This window comes from Chrysemys picta, chromosome 5 (genome assembly GCF_011386835.1).
Source record: "Chrysemys picta bellii isolate R12L10 chromosome 5, ASM1138683v2, whole genome shotgun sequence".
Classification (NCBI taxonomy): domain Eukaryota; kingdom Metazoa; phylum Chordata; order Testudines; family Emydidae; genus Chrysemys; species Chrysemys picta.
The window spans coordinates 11,280,853-11,286,852 of NC_088795.1; positions in this window are offsets into that span (position 1 = coordinate 11,280,853).

Here is a 6,000-nt window from a genome sequence, read left to right on the forward strand (position 1 = left end):
CAAAGGAAGCATCATTAGACTGGAGAGACATCCCATCTGAAAGGAGGTCAGCCAGTGAGACTGATGAAGCTGGTGGTGGGAGAGTGTTTTTGCTTCGAAATCACTTAGCTTGTTAAATTATGTATTAGTTTGTGTTTTATCTTTTATTTCTTTGTAACCAATTCTGACTTGTATGCCTCATTACTTGTACTCACTTAAATCCATCTTCTGTAGTTAATAAACTTATTTTATCTAAATCAGTGTATGTTTGGATTGAAGTGTTTGGGAACCTCCATTTGGGATAATAAGATTTGCGCATATCACTTTCTATTATTGAAATGACAGACTTTCTATGAGCTTGTATTGTCCAAAAGGAGAGAGATGAGCAGTACAAGAAGACACACATTTCTGGGGACTGGGAATTCGCTGGTGTGGCTCTCTAATATAATTCAGAAGTGGCTGGCTATACCACTCATATAATACAGCTGGGAGTGATTTACATGCTAGAGGCTGTGTGTGGGCAGCCCAGGAGTGGTTGCTTTCATAGCGAAGCAGTGTAAAAGGCCACCCCAGGTTGGCGAACTGAGGGGACACAGCTGTTCGGCAGTCCAGATTGTACCCGGGGGAACGTCTCAGGGATGTCAGGGATAGCAGCCTTCAACTACCTGAAGGGGGGTTCCAAAGAGGATGGAGCTCGGCTGTTCTCAGTGGTGGCAGATGACAGAACAAGGAGCAATGGTCTCAAGTTGCAGTGGGGGAGGTCCAGGTTGGATATCAGGAAAAACTATTTCACTAGGAGGGTGGTGAAACACTGGAATGCGTTACCTAGGGAGGTGGTGGAGTCTCCTTCCTTGGAGGTTTTTAAGGCCCGGCTTGACAAAGCCCAGGCTGGGATGATTTAGCTGGGAATTGGTCCTGCTTTGAGCAGGGGGTTGGACTAGATGACCTCTTGAGGTCCCTTCCAACTCTGATATTCTATGATTCTATGATTCTATGTCCTCTTGGAAAACTCCAAGATTAAGGGGGCCATTTTCTAAAATTAAAAACCAAAACAACCAGGATGGCCCAATGATAGGAGAGAGGGGTTCTTAAGGACTGTGATGCAGGGACAGCTGTCATAGATTAACGGTAGAGTTATGGGTTGGGTTAAACTTCATTGAAGCTGGTGGCTGTAACACCTGCCCTTCATTCAGGGTAAGTGTAAAAAACAATTGAGCTCCTTTATGGAACCACGTCACTGAAACAATAAGAGCCACCACCCAAAGCACAGGCCGAGGGCAAGACGTGAGTGGAAGCTGAATCACATGCCCCAGGGGTTTCCCTAGGGACTAATGTAATAAACATCTGGGCTGGGGCATTGATCGGTGGAGCTGCGTGTGGGCCAGATGCGGTGAGAAACACCACAGAAATGGGGAGAAAAGGAGTGGAAAGACACGGCTACAGCCAGCACAAGCATTGTGAATGGGGCCCTGAGAAAAAGCCTGGAGAGAGAGAGAGCGCATTTTGGGCAGAGTGCTGGCTGGAAAGAGACTTGGAACTAGGAGCAAAGAAACTGTCTCCTGTGGTCTGACCTCTGTTGTCTTCAGGGAGCCAGGACTTTGTACATCCTTTATAAGCCAACAGATTGCATCAAAGAAATATCCGTCTCCATCATCAATTACTCCTCCTAACGGAACCAAACCACTAGATCCCACATCTTGGCTAATCATGAGGGCCAAAAAGGAGTAACTATTATAGCAAGGGGAGAGAGGTCAGCTTCTGTTGCCTTCCCAGGGTTCCTGGGGGCTCAGCGGCTACACTTTCATTAGGGTCTGGGTCGACACTCGAAGGCGTTGCCAGTCTAGCTACATCAGCTTTTGAGTGTAGACAAGGCCCTGTGGGCCCATGCGTTTGGTCCTCTGTCTAGCTGCATGTCGAAACGCACGCACACAGCAGCGCAGCTGTACAGGCGGAATGGCTCACGCTGGCTGAATGCAGAGAAGGAGGAGCACAGAACTGGGGCTCTGCTCTGTACACCTCGGATGCTGCATGGGTCTGTAGGGATAGCGCAGTGGTTTGAGCATTGGCCTGCTAAACTCAAGGTTGTAAGTTCAATCCTTGAGGGGGCCATTTAGCGATCTGGGGAAAAAATCTGTCTGGGGATTGGTCCTGCTTTGAGCAGGGGGTTGGACTAGATGACACCCTGATATTCTATGAACTACTCTGAAAGATTATTTCCCCCACCCGCAAGCCACCTCTCTTAGGTGAGTTGCCAGCCCGATAAGGGCTCTACAGCCGTCACGTCCTTCCAGCGCCCCACCCCAGCCATCTGCTCCCAGCCAGCTCTGCAAACTGGTGCTGGAGTTGTCAAATGCTCATGTCATGCCGTGAGACATGCAGCCTTGCCAAGGCCAACAGCATCAGGCAGAGCTCGGCCCACGTTTGGACGCCGGGAGTGAGCGTTCGGTGCACCCGGTAGCTCCTTTCACCGACTGCGGCCTCAGAGCGCCGCACACCGGCCAAGCAGGAGTCTCTCTAGCACCCAAAGGGGCTGTAAAGGAGGCTGTATGGGGTGAGCCAGGCCCAGCATTGTCAGGAATACAAAGATGGTGGGGGACAGAGTGGGGCAGGGCAAGGACAGGGGGAAACAGACACCGAGCGGAGGGCTAACACTGGACAAGGAATGCTATTAGGATCAGGGCAACAGTATCATGCCAAAGCAACTCTGGCCGCTCTCGCTGCGCCACGTAGGGTGACCAGACAGCAAGTGTGAAAAATCGGGACATGGGGTGGGGGGGTAATAGGAGCCTATATAAGAAAAAGCCTAAAAAATCGGGACTGTCCCTATAAAATCGGGACATCTGGTCACCCTAGCGCCACGCAGGGATTCTGGCTTGCCCCTTCCTTGCCCCAGCCGCCTGGCTTCCTGCTACGTGTTTAGGACTCAGATCCTCCTAGGCAGGGAGCCAAAAGTGAGACCCCCTCACCTCCACAGACGGGTTTGCACGTGAGGGTGCATCCCCGGAGACTCTAGGGCTACCCGTCCCAGCATTCAGTGCTGCAGCTCATCCCCCTCATTGTCCCCGCCAGTCAATGCAGCGCCGGCCGCCCCCCGTCACACAGAATCCCTCTGTTGCCTTGCTCCCCTTTGCATTCCTAGCACAACCCCGCCCCCGGCCTGCATCCTTCTCCCCCTCCCTCTCAGGCAAGCGGCATGCAAATATATGTAAATTTCACAGAGATCCATTCTAATTCTATTCACATTCAAAACCCGACTCGTTTTCTCTTTGTTAGAGGACTAGCAGCGTGGAAACAAGGGAAGACGTGCAGCGCTTTAGAGACATGATCGTCCTTCCTGTGCCTACAGCTACTGGCTTCCCTGCTGGACAGGGGGCTGAAGTGAGGCCAGAGCTTCTGGCAAGCACCATGCTAGTCGCGCCGCTGGTGTGTTTGTTCAGCACCCGTCACCGGGGCACACAGGCTGCAACGGGTGGGCCCCTCTTGTTTCGATTTGAATGTCTAGCGCGTCTGATTGACGGATGAAACCTGCGCTCAATTTGTAAAGGAAACAAGCAGGCAGGTCCGTGTTCCGCAGCGGTTCGAGCCTCCAGCGTTCTGCGACGGACGTGGTCAGAGCGCTCCGGTGTTAATCAACAGGCAGTAGGTGCACCATCGGCATGGCCGGTAGCAGCTTTCCTTCCTAGCCCACCACAAACGGCGCATCCTCTTCCCCTGCCGTCTGCTACAGACACGCATAGCAAAGGGGGTGGGGTGCCTGCAGCCAGGGCCAGACACAATGGCTCTGAATGCCTGGCTGGTGGATTGTTAATGATGGGAGCAAACAGCTACACCACTGCACAGAAATAGATGTAAGTGTCGTACCCACCGGCCGGGAGAGGGAGGGAAGCAGCTGCAGAAGTTGGCATCCCACCAAAGAAAGATTAATTAGGCAGCTCCGAGCACTGCAGGACAGAGGTGATGCCTGGTGCTGTGATCCAGAAGGAGTGAACTAGATGGAAGAGGCAGAGAGAGAGGAACAAGAAGGGAGTGTTGCTGACTGGTTGGAAGAAGGGGCAAGGTACAGTGAACAGGGCACCACAGCTGCTCAGTGCTGAGAATGCTGTCTGGGGTCTTTGCTGTGATTGAAAGAAGGATTTCCACTCATCGGTACAAACAGAGGGGTTATTTAGACGTAACAGGCCAGGATTTCAAACGTGCGCAGCAGCACTGGTGGCCAGCGCTACAGACACAGGACCACTGCGCCAGCCAGAGTGACGACGGGTGACGGGGTTGCACCAGGCATCGTGTCGTGAAGTTCCCAGATCTAGCTCAGTTCTATGAATCCACAGATCTCTGGGGCAGCCCTGCGGGGGGTGCCGGGTCCGGTCAGGCGTGCACCCCTTTGCACGTCGATGGAGAGCTTGAGAGCGTGGTGGCTGGGATGATTTTGTCCACCCTAGCGACGTGGCCAAGGAGCATGCCATGCTGCTCTTAGATCTGATGGGCGACTGAAGGGGGCCCAGATCTCTGTGAGATCGTAACGTTTTGCACAGTCCTAGAACCACAGGGTTAGAAGGGACCCCAAGGACCATGTAGTCTAACCCCCTGCCAAGATGCAGGACTTTTGTGTCTAAACCAGCCAAGCCAGAGGCTATCCAGCTGTATAAAGTCAAACCCCTTTCTGTTCGGGACGTGGTGCTGTCAGCACTGCAGCTCGCCACTCAGCACGCACCCAGTGCTTTGAGCTCGTCTGGAAGTCTGGTCCGTTATATAATAATAATATATGGAGATATACTTATCACATAGGGCTGGAAGGGACCCTCAAAGGTCTTTGAGTCCAGCTCCCTGCCTTCACTAGCAGGACCAAGTACTGATTTTGCCCCAGATCCCTAAGTGGCCCCCTCAAGGATTGAACTCACAACCCTGGGTTTAGCAGGCCAATGCTCAAACCACTGAGCTATCCCAGAGCATCTAAAGCCTGAGCTTTAGGAAATTGCATGGGGGCGAATGTACGTGTCCCACAGAAACCCACAGCCCAGTGAGCCCAGAAGAGCCCTTGGGGAGCACGTGTGCAGACCCCCCCTTCAAGATCCCATCTTGCCGGGTGCATTTGACAACATTCTGCACATTTTGTTTTCATTTAAAAACAAGTAAAATAAAAGGCCGGCTCTTCAGCTGCTGTAAATCCCCAGAGCGCCATTGACCTCAGTGGGGTGACGGCCCCTGAAACCAGCCGAGCAGCTGGTCCCAACTTGGGAACTTTCCTCCTGGGAAAAGTTGCGTTGGCCTCAATGGGACCCGTCCCATCAGCAGAGTCCCCCGTGTGTGTAGTGGTTTGCAGGGTTGCGGCATAGAGTCTAAAGCCGCCTCGCCGTGTAAACTAACAAAATGGGCCCATGGCGACGCCTGGCAGCAGGAGCAGGGAGGACTCGCACTCAGGCTTGGCGGTTCACACCTGGTGGGGCTAAGGGAGCGCTAACATGGCTAGGAATTCCGAAACCAATGGGATTTAGGCACAGTTGTAAGCCACACGTATCTGCCTTGTTGGGCACCTCAATACCCTTCTGAATCTGGCCCGGACTCACTTATGAAAATGGGATTTAGGCTCTTAAGTTCCAGAGCGTCTGTCTGCACCGGAGCTGGAGGTGTGATTAGCTCTGATCAAGCCAGCGTGCTAAAACAGCAGCACAGCCTTAGCTGCATGGAGGATGGGGAAAGGCTAGAACATGCCTAGGAGCTGGAATGGGATTGTATCGGGGCCGCCAGCCCTTCCTGCTGCTCGTGTCGCCATGACTACACTTTTATTTTCCATAGATTCATAGACTTCAAGGCCAGAAGGGCCGACTGCAACCATCCCGTCTGACCTCCTGGAGAGCACAGACCAGAGAACTGCCCCAACCTAGTTCCTAGAGCTGATCTGTTAGAGACACATCAGACAAATGGCCAGTGATGGAGAATCCACCAGGACCCTTGGCAAGTTGTTCCCCTGGTTAATTCCCCTCACTGTTAAAAAATGTATCTTATTTCCAGTCTGAATTTACC